This window comes from Oncorhynchus nerka, linkage group LG14, assembly GCF_034236695.1.
Source record: "Oncorhynchus nerka isolate Pitt River linkage group LG14, Oner_Uvic_2.0, whole genome shotgun sequence".
NCBI lineage: Eukaryota > Metazoa > Chordata > Actinopteri > Salmoniformes > Salmonidae > Oncorhynchus > Oncorhynchus nerka.
Window position 1 is genome coordinate 17,272,101 of NC_088409.1, and position 17,312 is coordinate 17,289,412.

At 40.9% G+C, this 17,312-nt stretch overlaps 1 pseudogene; it reads left to right on the forward strand.

Annotated features, from left to right (window-relative positions):
* The first annotated feature begins 2,976 nt into the window (after positions 1-2,976).
* Positions 2,977-5,685, forward strand: LOC115113717 (prostatic spermine-binding protein-like; annotated as a pseudogene).
* Positions 5,686-17,312: the final 11,627 nt, after the last annotated feature.

Here is a 17,312-nt window from a genome sequence, read left to right on the forward strand (position 1 = left end):
TTCTAGACCTGACTGCCCTCGACGAGCACCTAAACATCCTGTGGCGGACTGCAATAGCATCGAATAGTCCCCGCGATATGCAACTGTTCAGGGAAGTCAGGAACCAATACACGCAGTCAGTCAGGAAACAAAGGCCAGCTTTTTCAAGCAGAAACTTGTATCCTGTAGCTCTAACTCCAAAACGTTCTGGGACACTGTAAAGTCCATGGAGAACAAGAGCACCTCCTCTGCCCACTGCACTGAGGCTAGGTAACACGGTCACCTCCGATAAATCCATGATAATCGAAAACTTCAACATTTCTCAACGGCTGGCCATGCCTTCCTCCTGGCTACTCCAACCTCGGCCAACAGCTCCGCCCCCCACAGCTACTCGCCCAAGCCTCCCCAGCTTCTCCTTTACCCAAATCCAGATAGCAGATGTTCTGAAAGAGCTGCAAAACCTGGACCCGTACAAATCAGCTGGGCTTGACAATCTGGAGGGCATGTTGTCCGGTGCTCTGGCAGTCTCTATGGAGGTGCCACAGGATTCAATTCTCGGGCCAACTCTTTTCTCTGTATATACAGTGCCTTGCGAAAGTATTCGGCCCCCTTGAACTTTGCGACCTTTTGCCATATTTCAGGCTTCAAACATAAAGATATAAAACTGTATTTTTTTTGTGAAGAATCAACAACAAGTGGGACACAATCATGAAGTGGAACGACATTTATTGGATATTTCAAACTTTTTTAACAAATCAAAAACTGAAAAATTGGGCGTGCAAAATTAATCAGCCCCCTTAAGTTAATAATTTGTAGTGCCACCTTTTGCTGCGATTACAGCTGTAAGTCACTTGGGGTATGTCTCTATCAGTTTTGCACATTGAGAGACTGACATTTTTTCCCATTCCTCCTTGCAAAACAGCTCAAGCTCAGTGAGGTTGGATGGAGAGCATTTGTGAACAGCAGTTTTCAGTTGCCAAAATTACTCTAGTAAAACTGACTATCCTACCGATCCTCGACTTCGGCGATGTCATCTACAAAATAACTTCCAATACTCTACTCAGCAAACTGGATGCTTAAACCACCCACCACTGCGACCTGTATGCTCTAGTCGGCTGGCCCTCGCTACATATTCGTCGCTAGACCCACTGGTTCCAGGTCATCTACAAGTCCATGCTAGGTAAAGCTCCGCCTTATCTCAGTTCACTGGTCATGATGGCAACACCCACCTGTAGCACGCGCTCCAGCAGGTGTATCTCACTGATCATCCCTAAAGCCAACACCTCATTTGGCCGCCTTTCCTTCCAGTTCTCTGCTGCCTGTGACTGGAACGAATTGCAAAAATCGTTGAAGTTGGAGACTTTTATCTCCCTCATCAACTTTAAACATCTGCTATCTGAGTAGCTAACCGATCGCTGCAGCTGTATATAGTCCATCGGTAAATAGCCCACCCAATTGACCTACCTCATCCCCATACTGTTTTTATTTATTTACTTTTCTGCTCTTTTGCACACCAGTATCTCTACCTGCACATGACCATCTGATAATTTATCACTCCAGTGTTAATCTGATAAATTGTAATTATTCGCCTACCTCCTCATGCCTATTGCACACAATGTATATAGACTCTTCTTTTTTTCTCTTTTTTTTCTACTGTGTTATTGACTTGTTTATTGTTTACTCCATGTGTAACTCTGTGTTGGCTGTTCACACTGCTATGCTTTATCTTGGCCAGGTCGCAGTTGTAAATGAGAACTTGTTCTCAACTAGCCTACCTGGTTAAATAAAGGTGAAACAAAAATAAAATAGTAAGTGAATAAAGGTGTTCTTTGTCATGCTCCTTCCATCTAGAACTGATGGAATGTTCAGCAGGTATAAATGCAGTTCTTAGAGGAAGGAGTAGACTAGAAGGACCTGGCAGAGACAGAGAGACAAGAAGCTTTCACAAGTTTTCACACACATCTCAAGATAGCACTGTGGGTAACTACACAACTAACTAAATAGAAAATGTGCACTTGTATTTAATGCACAATACTGGTGTGGGAAATGTTTAAAAATATTATTTAAAAATGGTGTGCTACATTGACATTTTATTTTTTATCAATAAGGTCCTACATTACATATTTGTATAACTATCAAATCAAATCAAATGTATTGGTCACATACACATGGTTAGCAGATGTTAATGCGAGTGTAGTGAAATGCTTGTGCTTCTTGTTCCGACCATGCAGTAATATCTAACAAGTAATCTAACAATATGTTAATTGAACTATCACATTTTATAGATAGGTAGTAACAAGTGCCTCAGGGTATTTCACTTAGTAATGTGTATATAATCTTTTATTTATTTTCTCACTTTGTAACTTCTACTGATATTTATCTGGTTAATATGCAGAACATGAAATCATATTGTTATCCTGTAGTAACATGAACAGGTTGCCAGTGATTTAATGAAGATGTGAGTGTTGTAACAGACTGCAGAAAACGTCGGACAATGATGGAGGCTAAAAATGTTGAATCTCGTCTGCACATCTAGAATTACATTGAAATACATGTACTGAAACAAATATTCTACAATAAAATACTGTAGGTATCTGAGCATAACAATGAACTAACCATCCTGTTAATGACCAGCTCCACTTGTCTTTTTCAGCATGTTAATGTTTGAAGGGAAGGAGTTCCTCTTGGTGTAATAAAACAACTGAAGATTGGGATACTGATTTTGAGCGATTTTCGTACACATTCATACAATTTTGGTATATTCTTTGAATTTTTCCAGGTGGCTCGATTGTATATATTTTTAATCCCTATTTCAGATCATTGATTTGTTACAACTTCAAAGAACACAATTATTATTTCCTTATAGTACTTTCTTGATACTCCCTCCCAAAGTAGCTCGACCAATTAGTAAACAATGTCTGACTTCTCAATAGTGACTGACTAAACGTGTTCTTTGTCATGCTCCTTCCATCTAGAGCTGATGGAATGTTCAGCAGGTATAAATACAGTTCTTAGAGGAAGCAGTAGACTAGAAGGACCTGGCAGAGACAGAGAGACAAGAAGCTTTCACAGGTTTTCACACACATCTCAAGATAGCACTGTGGCTAACTACACATCTAACTAAATTGAAAATGTGCACTTGTATTTAATGCATAATACTGGTGTGGGAAATGTTATGAAGTTAATACTCATTATCTCTTGGTACTTGGGCACAAACATTTTGGCCCTTTTGCCACTAAATTTAAATTCAATGATCTGACATTATTTTTAATGTGACAGTAGCTTAGCACTGCAAGAGGGATTGTAGTAAACAAGAGTAGGTTCAACTTTTTAGAGCCGTTTTATAACATTTCACATTCAGCAATGGTTTGTTGTTTGTTACACCACAATTCAAAAGGTTATTTTATTTTCCCTCCTAGGAAACACTGACCTGACAGGTAAAATTACTTATTTGTTTTGACAAACTTCTATGAAAAACATTATTAACTATATTTTTTCAAGTTTGACCATTTAAAGTGAAACGGAATGAGAGTGAAATTGACTGAAATTAAAGGTCTTAAGTGTTGATGCCTCACTTTTGCAGAATGTTCTTAATTCTGGTTGTCACAGTGTTCTTGGCTGGCTGCTTGGCTTTGCGTGAGTTATAAAAATACAATTCTGAATTATAATGCTAAAATAATAGCTTTTGTGCTTTCACCAATTTGTCTTTTTCAGTTAGACTTAGGAGTTCTTCTTTGAGACAAAAACTGATGGATTAAATCATTGCAGAAGGTGCTTCAGTTAATTCATCTGCACTTTATTCATAATGTAAAGATATTTCAGAAATGTGTTGTTAAAACTAAAATGATATATATATAAATATGTATTATTAATATAGTAAACATATTGGCCATGTTATTTTAGCCACCAAAGACCCCTACTCGTATTCCTCTGCGGTGGGTCAGGGAGGTGGCACCCCATTTGCTTCCTACGGTGAGGGGCGCATCACGGGAGTCAGAGTGTGGGAGACCAACAACAACTACTACTACTACTACTACTACTACAACTACAACAGCAACAACTACATCAGCGGGTGAGCAGACCCTGACATCACTGACTCAGTCCAACTACACTACCCAACAAACACCGCTGACTCAGTCCAACTACACTACCCAACAAACACCACTGACTCAGTCCAACTACACTACCCAACAAACACCGCTGACTCAGTCCAACTACACTACCCAACAAACACCACTGACTCAGTCCAACTACACTACCCAACAAACACCACTGACTGAGTCCAACTACACTACCCAACAAACACCACTGACTCAGTCCAACTACACTACCCAACAAACACCACTGACTCAGTCCAACTACACTACCCAACAAACACCACTGACTCAGTCCAACTACACTACCCAACAAACACCACTGACTCAGTCCAACTACACCACTGACTCAGTCCAACTACACCACTGACTCAGTCCAACTACACCACTGACTCAGTCCAACTACACTGCCCAACAGACACTCTTTCTTTCTTTCTTTCTTTGTTGTGTTTATTACATATTCAGTTTATGACCAAACAATATTGTTATTGTATCTAACCCAGAGTACAATGTAAAATGTAATTCCTTGATATTCTCTGATGCTACCTGCTGTCTCGGTCTGAATGTGCCTTATCAAAACACAACCAACGTGAAAAGCTTCCTCTGTTTTAGGTTCCAGCTGAGATACGGCAACACCTGGTCTCCTGTGTTCGGTCGAAGGGAACTACACTACCCAACAAACACCACTGTGTAAAGCAGGTGATGGAGCTGTTTAATGATGAGGCCATCGTTGAGGTGTCTGGGAAGTACAACCCAGCAGACTACATCTGCTACATGGTGTTAACCACCAACATGGGGCGCACTCTGTCAGCCGGCCTGCCCAACCAGGTCTCCTTCAACTTCTACCCAACCAACATAGGCAATGAGCTGAGGATCCTCAGCGGTCGCTTCAACGGTGCTGGAATCACCTCCATCGGAGCCCACTGGGGATTGGTGGACATGGAAGGGGCTGGAAACAGTACTCTGGAAACAGCACTGGAAACTCTTATTTCTTGAGATAAAAAAGTATGTCTTGCTCTTTGGGATGGTATTCCAGATACAGATTAAGCCTAATCCTGGACTAGTTACTTTCAATGGAGATTCTCCATTCGACATGCTTTTTAGTCCAGGAGTAAACTTAATCTGGGTCCAGGAAACTGACTTTATATGTTGGACGGATGTTTGACAGACGCTGACAGAACTGTTTTTATTTCACTATCTGATGGACGCTTCATGAGAATTTAAAAGAAATGAATTGTTTTGAATACTTTGGAAGTATTTTTGCGGTGATTCCTCACTTGAAGCAGTACAAAAGTACTTCTAAACATTCAAATTCATTCAGTTCAAATTCTCATGAAGCATCCATTAGATAGGAATATTCAAACAGTCCTGCCAGCTTGGGTCACAGACCACATGCGTTGTTTTCACATTTTATCACAATAAAGGAAATATTCATATGGGATTTAAAGGATTAATTATATCTTTGATTAATGGAACAATCAAATATTATGGGGAGATAATAGTGTTTCAGGGTGTTTCACCTTCACTATTTTATACACGCTGCATTTGTTATTTGTTGTTCCTTTTCTGCTACATCTGCTTATGGACATTTGAATAAAAAGCATATCTTTAATCATTATATTTCATTGTATTCCTTCTGATAAGAAAATACATTCAGTAGTGACCAGAAGCTACGATAAACTAATCTGTCATCTTAACAAACCCTTCCTCAATGGTGTCAATAAGGAACTACATTTATAACAGCAACGCCCTTCCAATAGTAATGAAGGGAAAAATGGATAGTTACATATCGGGATATTATTTTCCACAATATATCATGTCGTATCGCATCAACAATATCAAACTATTATGTTTGTGTTAGTTGGCTGTCTCTGCACTAAAACTCTTATTTTCCTTCATAGACTGTTTTCCTTCATAGACATTTTCATTTTAAATAGGGAGCACATTTTCGAGTAGGGGTCTTTCATTTTAAGAACAAATTCTTATTTACAATGATGGCCTACACTGGCCAAACCCGGACAACGCTGGGCCAATTGTGTGCCGCACTATGGGACTCCCAATCACGGCCGGTTGTGATACAGCCTGGATGATTGAAAAAGAAAATGAAACTAGCAGAATTATGTTTTTTATCACGAGCAGAAGGTATTTTATGGTCTCTGGAGCAGCTGATATAGAAGAGAGGAGGATGGAGAGAAAGGATGGGTCTGGAATCACTTTTATTTCCTCTTCCTTCCTCCACGTCCGGTTCTCAAACAGAACAAGTCAGCCATTAGGAAGAAGCATTGAAGGGCTGAAAAAGCAGCCAACACCAAGGGAATTAATTAACTTAATGTCTTCAGACCAAGCTGATTGTTAAAAACCATTCTCAGAGACCTGGCAAATCCTCTCACCCCTGTATACAAGAGAAATATATGCACACATTTTAGTGAGTTATGTCAAGTTCAAGTGCATGGAACAGACGAATATAGGATGAAAGACTATAGAAGTCTATAGACGAATATAGCTACCATGACCTGATCTCAAGAAACTACATTTCAACACAAAAAAAGACGCACAAGAAAAACGACATGGTTTCATAGTTCTGCAAATTCTGTGTCGGATACAACTAAAGATGAGGAGACTGATTCTAAAATATAATCATTTGAATTAAAAAATGTTCTTGTGTTGTCCAGCAGACCAATCAAACTATTGTGTAATCTCACATGATTGTATCTTGTTGACCTAAACAATGAAGTTGGGGAAGGGGGGCTGTCAATGTGTTGACACCTACCTGTAGATGCACTACACCCCAATCAAAGCATCTTGTCTGATCAATGTGTATGTTGATGTTTTTATATGGTTGTGATTGGTGTTTTATGTTGTAAATGTGTCTCTGTATGAAACCTTATGTGCTGCTATTTTGGCCAGGTCACTCTTAAAATGTCATGTATTTTTTAAAATCTCAATAAGACTAATTTGGTCAAACAAAAAATATATACAAATCTGAATTTCAAATATATCTGTATTTTTGTATATTAATGAAATTGTTATTTTGTTTAGTGTATGTCTTTTTAAAATTCCTATCAGTGGTGTGTATTCATGGAGGCCATGGGAAGCTAGGCTTCCCCAAAAATTTAAAAGAAAAAAAGAAAGATATAAAATAATGTATCTTTCGTCTTTCAATGTTTAATAATTTTAATAGCTTCCCCGATATTGTATTTTCATCAAGTTTAAAAACAATTTTCTTTGAAGGGAAGAATTGGGGCTTTTGAAATACTTTAATTTGTCTCTTTCGTTATTAAGTTTTCATTTCTCTCTTTTCATTTGTCTCTGTTGTGTATTGTTCTTGTATGGGTAAGGTATTCCTTTGCAATCTGTTAACATGTTGTGAATCAGTGTACTGCTCTCTTAGTCTGCACAGTGGGCAGAGAAGCCTGATGGTCTAGACTGGATACACTTCAGAACACTTGTTGTTCTTTTCTTCCTGTCCAACTTTAGATAATGTTAACCATATTATTGGCCTATAAAGTGGATTGGTGTTCAAAGTTTTGCGTGACAGAGTTTTTAGCATATCCTCATTCCAGTGTGTGTGTGTGTGTGTGTGTGCATGTGTGTGTTTGTGTGTGTGTGCGTGGAGTGTTCTGTTATTTAAATCATTATGTTTAAGGCAGTGTTTCTAAGTGTGTCTCACCACACTTTAATATTTAATAGAGATAAATAATGTATGTCTTATACCCGTTCTAGATTATGGACTAATATGCAGCATCTTTTGGGGCCTTTGTTGAACTTTGTGTCTGAGACAAAAGTACAGTTTTCTTTGGTCCGATCTAAATATTCCCCCTAAAAGCAATGCCAAGCATTTTCCTGCTGGGTAGCAAGCAGTTTAATTTGGGCACGCTTTTCATCCAAAATTCCCAATGCTGCCCCCTACCCTAGTGAAGTTAAGCCATTTTGCCACAACTTTGGAAGTATGCTTGGGGTCATTGTCCATTTGGAAGACCCATTTGCGACCAAGCTTTAACTTCCTGACTGATGTCTTGAGATGTTGCTTCAATATATCCACATCATTTTCCTGCCTCATGATTACATTTATTTTGTGAAGTGAACCAGTCCCTCCTGCAGCAAAGCACCCCCACAACATGATGCTGCCACCCCCGTGCTTCATGGTTGTTATGGTGTTCTTTGGCTTGCAAGCCTACCCCTTTTTCCTCCAAACATAATGATGGTCATTATGGCCAAACAGTTCTATTTTTGTGGTTCTACTGCGCAGTTCTACTGCGTGGTCCCACAGTGTTTATATTTGCGCACTATTGTTTGTACAGATGAACATGGTAACTTCAGGTGTTTGGAAATTGCTCCCAATGATGAACCAGACTTGTGGAGGTCTACTATTATTTTCTGAGTTCTTGGCTGATTTCTTTAGATTTTCCCATGATGTCAAGCAAAGAGGCACTGAGTTGGAAAGCAGGCCTTGAAATACATCCACAGGTACACCTCCAATTGATTCAAATTATGTGAATTAGCCTATCAGAAGCTTCTAAAGCCATTACATAATTTTCTAGAATTTTCCAAGCTGTTTAAAGGCACAGTCAAATTAGTGTATGTAAACCTCTGACCCACTGGAATTGTGATACAGTGAATTCTAAGTTAAATAATCTGTCTGTAAACAATTGATGGAAAAATGACTTGTGTCATGCACAAAGTAGATGTCCTAACCGACTTGCCAAAACTATAGTTTGTTAATAAGAAATTTGTGGAGTGGTTGAAAAACGAGTTTTTAATGACTCCAAACTAAGTTTATGTAAACTTCCGACTTCAACTGTATATCTGCCATACCCATTCATAACATCAAACATTTTGTCTATGAAGTCTGTTCTCCTTCTAGCCTGACATTGCATGACAAGCTGCATAGTGTTTTAGTTAAAGCTACAGTCTGAGATTTGGGAAGCTGTTCAATGTTCAGCTGTATATCAAAACAAGTGGTGGGGAGGGACACCACTTTGTGGCGTATCACAGACTGCAGCTTTTACTGTGTTGTTGTTCTAGATTAGACAGTTTTATAGATGGGGCTTATACAGTATATGAATGGTCTAGATTAGACAGTTTTATAGATGGGGTTTATACAGTATATGCATGGTTCAACAGTCAAAGCTGCTTAACTAGTTTTGGTGAGATAGAATGAAAAAAAGATATATTGTCTTTGTTTTACGGAATAAGTTGAAACATCCTTAAAACATTGTCTTAGTTCCAGTAAATCCGAGCTAATTTGAGGAAGAGCCACCGATTTAAATGGGGCAAAAATTACATGGATTTTGCTGGATTTGCATTTAGTGTAATGTGGATGATACTGCAATGGGATGCCTGCAAATCTTAAAGAAATTATGTGATTTAAAAAATATATAGTTGTTAAACCATGAACAATGCTACATTATAGCTTATTATAGAGTCTAAAATGTTAGCTTGACTACTGCTTCCCTACTGTATATTCAGAACAGAATCACTAATCTGAGTAAATGTATCCCCTGTATTGGACCCTCAAAGCATCACAAAGCAAAACCTGGGCAACATTTCAAATGATGTACAGTAGGATGAAAACTTGTCAAAAACACTACACTATCTACACTGAACAAAAATATAACATTTAAAACACAACATGTAAAGTGTTGGGCCCATGTTTCATGAGCTGAAATAAAAGATCCCAGAAATGTTCCAAACAAACAAAAAGCTTATTTCTCTAATTTGCTTTGTTTACATTGGTTAGTGAGCATTTCTCCTTTGCCAAGACAGGTGTGGCATATCAAGAAGCTCATTAAACAGCATGATCATTATTAGGGATGCAACGGTACAGCTGGCCCATGGTTTGGTATGTCTCACGGTTTGTGGGCCAAGGTACGGTTTCGGTATGTTTATATTTAAGAAAAGTGTGCGCTTGTATGACTCTCATGCAGGGGACGAGTTTGTAACACATAGCTCTTTATCTCCCAATCCAGTACATAGTAAACCATCATAGTGAGGTAGCTTCCAGTACATAGTAAACCATCACAGTGAGGTATCTTCCAGTACATAGTAAACCATCATAGTGAGGTATCTTCCAGTACATAGTAAACCATCATAGTGAGGTATCTTCCAGTACATAGTAAACCATCACAGTGAGGTATCTTCCAGTACATAGTAAACCATCATAGTGAGGTAGCTTCCAGTACATAGTAAACCATCATAGTGAGGTATCTTCCAGTACATAGTAAACCATCACAGTGAGGTATCTTCCAGTACATAGTAAACCATCATAGTGAGGTAGCTTCCAGTACATAGTAAACCATCATAGTGAGGTATCTTCCAGTACATAGTAAACCATCACAGTGAGGTATCTTCCAGTACATAGTAAACCATCACAGTGAGGTATCTTCCAGTACATAGTAAACCATCACAGTGAGGTATCTTTGAGTTGCTCTGGTGGTCCAACTATCAGTGGAGAGAGCTAGATAGGGTGTCTGTGTCAATTCGTTTTCAATTTATCTCTGTGATGTTTCATAGAGTTTGGCAATTACTTTGCTGCTGAAATGTGTGAGCGAGGGGACATTGTAGCGCGGTAACAAAACAAAAATCCCCAGGTGACGAAATCCTGAGTCGGTAACCACTGAATAGGGATGCAAATCTTTGGCTATGAATACTCTCACTGCTTTCATTATTTCTTCATGTTTTTATGAATTTGTGGCAAATTGTTGGAAGCCAGCAGCGAGAGATTGTTGTGTTTTCGCTAACGAGTGGACCCTCCTTGCTCCAGCTCCACCTGCAAGGGATACGGCCAGGTGATGGCCACGTAAATGACACATCATGTTAGAAGTGTTTCCACTCGAGTAGCAGACAGTGGCAAAGCAATGCTTGCAGACTGTACTTTGTTTGTTTACGGTCCTCTTACCCTCATCATCGTATTGAATGCTGAATCCAAAATGTTCCCACACAGCGGATTTGAAAGACGGCAGTGCCTCTTCAAATGTGCTTCTCTCTGTCTCACTAGCGCTTGCCATTGTCACGGTGGAGCTGAGATAATATTTGTTTTTAGTTTCCCATCTCTTCATGGGGCCCCTTTAGGGAGGTTATCTACTGAGATATCATTGCAAATCGTCCATTGGTTGTTTAAGGGGGGGGGGGGGTTGCGGTCACTGCAGTTGCCACATTTTGAGACATGTGGAGTAAAGTTTGTCAGCCCTCAGGAGACCCTTAACATCCTGGAACCCCAAGCAGTTGCATGCCAAGCCTGTTCACAAACTGTGTGTCTGGTTCTGTGGATCTCAATGTACAACGTGTGTGTAATCTGCAGCGCAATAAGCAAGTTTTGGAAATTGTAGGAAAATGACAGGCATATCGTAATTCCGAGGTTCACGTGTGCCTATTGAACCTTAGGGGGCATTCCGAATGGTTCGACAACATACTGTGTACCGGTGCATCCCTAATCATTACACAGGTGCACCTTGCACTGGGGACAATAAAATGCCACTCTAAAATGTGCAGTTTTGTCACACAACACAATGCCACAGATGTCTCAAGTTTTGAGGGAGCATGCAATTGGCACGCTGACTGCAGGAATGTCCACCAGCGCTGTTGCCAGAGGTTAATGTTAATTTCTCTACCATAACCCGCCTCCGTCATTTTAAAGAATTTGGCCGTACGTCCAACCAGCCCCATAAGCGCAGACCACATGTAACCATGCCAGCCCAGGACCTCCACCACCTGTGGGATTGTCTGAGCCCGGTAAGAGGGACAGCTGATGTAACTGTGGGTTTGCACAACCAAAAACTTTCTGCACAAGCTGTCAGAAATCGTCTCAGTGAAGCTCATCTGTGTGCTCGTCGTTCTCACCCAGTGGTGGAAAAAGTACCCAATTGTCATACTTGAGTAAAATAAAAGTTAACTTAATAGAAAATGACTCAAGTAAAAGTGAAAGTCACTCAGTAAAATACTACTTGAGTAAAACTCTAAAATGATTTTTTAGAAACTTTTTGATACGGTATCAAAACCAAATGCAAATGGCTAAAATATACTTAAGTATCAAAAGTACAGGAATGTAGTGAAGTAAAAGTTGTCAAATATAAATAGTAAAGTACAGATACTCAAAAAAATGACATAAGTAGTACTTTAAAGTATTTTTACTAAAGTACTTTACACCACTGTCTTGACCAGACTGCAGATTGACATTGTAACTGACTTCGGTGGGCAAATGCTGACCTTCAATGGCCACTGGCACACTGGAGAAACAGATTAATCCCAGTTTCAACTATACCGGGCAGATGGAGACCGTGTGTATGGAGTCATGTGGGTGAGCGGTTTGCTGATGTCAATGTTGTGAACATAGTGCCCCATGGTGGCGGTGGGTTTATAGTATGGGCAGGCATAAGCGGACAACGAAAACAATTACATTTTTATTGATGGTGATTAGAATGCACAGAGATACCGTGACGAGATCCTGAGGCCCATTGTCGTGTCCTTCATCCGCTGTCTTCATCTCATGTTTCAGCATGATAACCCACTGCTCCATGTGGCAAGGATCTGTACACAATTCTTGGAAGCTGAGAATATCCCAGTTCTTCCATGGCCTGCATACACACCAGACATGTCAGTCATTGAGCAGGTTTGAATGCTCTGCACCGACATGTACGACAGTGTGTTCCAGTTCCTGCCAATAAGCAGCAACTCCACACAGCCATTTTTATTATTAGTTTTTATTTTTATTTCACCTTTATTTAACCAGGTAGGCCAGTTGAGAACAAGTTCTCATTTACACCTGCGACCTGGCCAAGATAAAGCATAGCAGTGCAACACAAACAACAACACAGAGTTACACATGGAATAAACAAACATACAGTCAATAACACAATAGAAAAGTCTACAGTGTGTGCAAATGAGGTAAGATTAGGGTGGTAAGGCAATAAATAGGCCGTAGTGGCGAAGTAATTACAATTTAGCAATTAAACACTGGAGTGATAGATGTGCAGAAGATGAATGTGCAAGTAGAGATACTGGGGTGCAAATGAGCACAAATAAAATAAAATAAATATGGGGATGAGATAGTTGGATGGGCTTTTTACAGATGGGCTATGTACAGGTGCAATGATCTGCAAGCTGCTCTGACAGCTGATGGTTAAAGTTAGAGAGGGAGATATGAGTCTCCAGCTTCAGTGACTTTTGCAATTCGTTCCAGTCATTTGCAGCAGAGAACTGGAAGGAAAGGCAGCCAAAGGAGGAATTGGCTTTGGGGGTGACCAGTGAAATACACCTGCTGGAGTGCGTGCTATGGGTGGGTGCTGCTATGGTGACCAGTGAGCTGAGATAAGGGGGGGCTTTACCTAGCAAAGACTTATAGATGACCTGGAGCCAGTGGGTTTGGAGACGAATATGAAGCGAGGGCAAGCCAACGAGATCATACAGGTCGCAGTGGTGGGTAGTATATGGGCTTTGGTGACAAAACGGATGGCACTGTGATAGACTGCATCCAATTTGCTGAGTAGAGGGTTGGAAGCTATTTTGTAAATGACATCGCCGAAGTCAAGGATCGGTAGGATAGTCAGTTTTACGAGGGTATTTTTGCCAGCATGCGTGAAGGATGCTTTGTTTGCGAAATAGGAAGCCGATTCTAGATTTAATTTTGGATTGGAGGTGCTTAATGTGAGTCTGGAAGGAGTTTGGAGTTTACAGTCTAACCAGACACCTAGGTATTTGTAGTTGTCCACATATTCTAAGTCAGAACCATCCAGAGTAGTGATGCTAGACAGGCGGGCAGGTGCGGGCAGCGATCGGTTGAAGAGCATGCATTTAGTGTACTTGCATTTAAGAGCAGTTGGAGGCCACGGAAGGAGAGTTGTATGATATTGAAGCTTGTCTGGAAGATAGTTAACAGAGTGTCCAAAAAAGGGACAGACGTATACAGAATGGTGTCATCTGCATAGAGGTGGATCAGAGAATCACCAGCAGCAAGAGTGACATCATTGATGTATAGAGACTGCCAGAGGTCCGGACAACAGGCCCTCCAATTTGACACACTTAACTCTGTCTGAGAAGTAGTTGGTGAACCAGACAAAGCAGTCATTTGGAAACCAAGGCTGTTGAGTCTGCCGATAAGAATGTGGTGATTGACAGAGTCGAAAACCTTGGCCAGGTCGATGAATACGGCTGAACAGTATTGTCTTTTATCGATGGCAGTTATGATATCGTTTAGGACCTTAAGTGTGGCTGAGGTGCACCCATGACCAGCTCGGAAACCAGATTGCAAAGCGGAGAAGGTACGGTGGGATTCGAAATGGTCGGTGATCTGTTTGTTAACTTGGATTTCGAAGACCTTAAAAGACAGGGTAGGATAGATTTAGGTCTATAACAGTTTGGGTCAAGAGTGTCTTCCCCTTTGAAGAGGGGGATGACCGCGGCATCTCTCCAATCTACGGGGATCTCAAGCGATATGAAATAGAGGTTGAACAGGCTAGTGATATGGGTTGCAACAATTGAGGCAGATCATTTTAGAAAGAGAGGGTCCAGATTGTCTAGCCCAACTGATATGTAGGGGTCCAGATTTTGCAGCTATCATCAGCTATCTGGATTTGGTTGATGGAGAAATGGGGAGGCTTAGGCAAGTTGCTGTGGGGGGTGCAGAGCTGTTGACCGGGGTAGCCAGGTGTAAAGCATAGCCAGACGTAGAAAAATGCTTATTGAAATTCTCAATTATCGTGGATTTATTGGTGGTGACAGTGTTTCCTAGCCTCAGTGCAGTGAGCAGTTGAGAGGAGGTTATCTTATTCTCCATGGACTTTACAGTGTCACAGAACTTTTTGGAGTTTGTGCTACAGGATGCACATTTCTGTTTGAAAAAGCTAGCCTTAGCTTTCCTAACTGCCTGCGTATATTGGTTCCTAACTTCCCTGAAAAGTTGCATATCCCAGGGGCTATTCGATGCTAATGCAGTACGTCACAGGATGTTTTTGTGCTGGTCAAGGGCAGTGAACCATGGGCTATATCTGTTCCTGGTTTAAATTTATTTGAATGAGGCATGCTTATTTAAGATGGTGAGGAAAGCCCTTTTAAAGAAAAACCAGGCATCCCCTACTTACGGACTGAGGTCAATATCCTTCCAGGATACCCGGGCCAGGTCGATTAGAAAGGCCTAATTGCTGAAGTGTTTTAGGGAGCGTTTGACAGTGATGAGGGGTGGTTGTTTGACCGCAGACCTATTATGAACACAGGCAATGAGGCAGTGAAGAACGGCAACGGTTGAAGACAGCAGAGGTGTATTTAGAGGGCAGGTTGGTTAGAATGACATCTGTGAGGGGGCCCGTGTTTATGGATTTGGGGTTGTACCTGATAGGTTCATTGATCATTTGTGTAAGATTGAGGGCATCTAGCTTAGATTGTAAGACGGCTGGGGTGTTAAGCATGTCCCAGTTTAGGTCACCTAACAGTACAAGTTCTGAAGATAGATGGGGGGCAAACATTTCACATATGGTGTCCAGGGCACAGCTAGGGGCTGAAGGTGGTCTATAACAAGCGGCAATGGTGAGAGACTTGTTTCTGGAAAGGTGGATTTAAAAAAGCTCGAATTGTTTGGGCACAGACCTGGATAGTATGACAGAACTCTGTAGGCTATCTCTGCAGTAGATTGCAACTCCGCCCCCTTTGAAATTCTATCTTGTCGGAAAATGTTATAGTTTGGGATGGACATTTCTGGATTTTTGGTGGCCTTCCTAAGCCAGGATTCAGACACGGCTAGGACATCCGGGTTGGCAGAGTGTGCTAAAACAGTGAATAAAACAAACTTAGGGAGGAGGCTTTGAATGTTAACATGCATGAAACCAAGGCTTTTACAGTTACAGAAGTCAACAAACGAGAGCGTCTGGGGAATGGGAGTGGAGCTAGGTGCTGCAGGGCTTGGATTAACCTTTACATCACCAGAGGAACAGAGGAGGAGTAGGATAAGGGTACGGCTAAAGGCTATTAGAACTGGTCAAGTGCTTTTGGAACGGAGAGTAAAAGGAGCAGGTTTCTGGGCGCAGAAGAATAGATTCAAGGCATAATGTACGGACAAGGGTATGGTAGGATGTGAATACAGTGGAGGTAAACCTAGGCACTGAGTGACGATGAGAGAGGTTTTGTCTCTAAAGACACCACTTAAACCAGGTGAGGTTACCGCATGTGTTAGAGGTGAAACAAAAGGCTAGCTAAGGCATATTGAGCAGGGCTGGAGGCTCTACAGTGAAATAAGACAATCACTAACCAAAACAGCAATGGACAAGGTATATTGACATTAGGAAGAGGCATGCGTAGCCGAGTTATCATAGGGTCCAGTGAGTAGCTAGGCGAGCTGGAGACATGGCGATTCAGACAGCTAGCGGGCCGGGGCTAGCAAGCTAGCAGAAAGGCCTTAGGGGGACGTCGCAACGGAAGAGTCTGTTGAAGCAGTCTGATATGCTCTGGGTTGAATCGCCCTGTGCAGACTGGTGGGAGTTGATCGGGCTGAGGTTAGCTGATGACCGCTAGCAGTGGCTAACTGACTATTAGCTAGTTAGCTGGCTAGCTTCTGTTGGGGGTTCCGGTTCTAAAGTATAAAAAATAGCAGATCCATACCACATTGGGTGAGGCGGGTTGCAGGAGTATGCTGAAATTGAGCTAAAAAATATTACAAATATATACGAAATATATACAAAGAAAAAAATATATATACACGGGACACGACAAGACAAAGACGGCTGACTGCTACGCCATCTTGGATTTTTGTCCCACCCCATTGAAGTTCCACAGGACACAATCAACAGGCTGATCAACTTTATGCAAAGGAGATATGATGCGCTGCATGAGGCAAATGGTGGTCACACCAGATACTGACTGGTTTTCTGAGCCACGTCCCTACTTTTTTTTAAGGTATCTGTGACCAACAGATGCATATCTGTATTTCCAGTTATGTGAAATCCATAGATTAGGGCCTAATGAATTTATTTCAATTGACTGATATCCTTATATGAACCATAACTCAGTAAAATCTTTTAAATAGTTGCATGTTGCATTTAAATTTTTGTTCAGTGTAGCTGACTCCTATTAGTGAAATGTATTATTCGTATATGATACTTTTTTTGGAACAATCAAAAAGAGAATTGACTGTAATGTTCTTCATCAGCCCTGTTTCTTAGCCTTGTATTGTACCACCATCTAGTGTGGGACAACATTACTGTCCAAACCGTTTTAATATTGGAGTTACAAAGCTTTAATCTCCAGCATCAGAAA